Raw genomic sequence first — 413 nt, 5'->3', positions numbered from 1 at the left:
GTTGCCTTACAAGGGCAACGCGCGGCGCTGGAATGCGGTGACGGCACCGCGCTGCACCAAGGCGCTGCTCAGCCGGGGGGGGGCTGCGGGCGGATGGTGGGCAGAGGTCGAGGCCGGCGCTCTGACTCACGGCGGGGAGGGGGACAGAGAGCAGAAGCGGTTMGCAGGGAATTACTGCGCTCTCCTCGGCACGGCTTGTGCCGCGTTGCCGTGGAGCCTCGGCGGTTCTCCTTCCCCTCTCCCCCCCCCCCGCGTTTCGGCGCGGATGGTTTGGCCCACGCCTTCCTTCCTGCGCGCTGGTTGGGCGGCGGCCGCTGCCGGTCTCTCGCTCTGCGGAAGCGCAGCTGCAGCCGCCGCCTGCCCCGCGCTCGGACCGCGACCGGCTCCTGCGGCCGCCGGGTGAGGCGGGACCC

The 413-nt window shown here is 73.5% G+C and overlaps 1 protein-coding gene across 1 annotated transcript in view; it reads left to right on the top strand.

Moving 5' to 3' along the window:
* Positions 1 to 284: 284 nt before the first annotated feature.
* Positions 285 to 413, top strand: part of LOC146587599 (myosin regulatory light chain 2, smooth muscle minor isoform) — a 6675-nt gene continuing 6546 nt past the window's right edge. The window contains exon 1 of the mRNA XM_085319321.1: positions 285 to 399. The gene's annotated coding sequence lies outside the window, so the exon portion shown is untranslated. The remainder of the gene's footprint in view (positions 400 to 413) is intronic.

This window comes from Rhea americana, unplaced genomic scaffold (assembly GCF_003343005.1).
Source record: "Rhea americana isolate MKP2758 unplaced genomic scaffold, rheAme1 scaffold_58, whole genome shotgun sequence".
Lineage (NCBI taxonomy): Eukaryota > Metazoa > Chordata > Aves > Rheiformes > Rheidae > Rhea > Rhea americana.
Note: the sequence above shows the minus strand (reverse complement) of the source record. Positions and strands in the feature narration are given on the sequence as shown.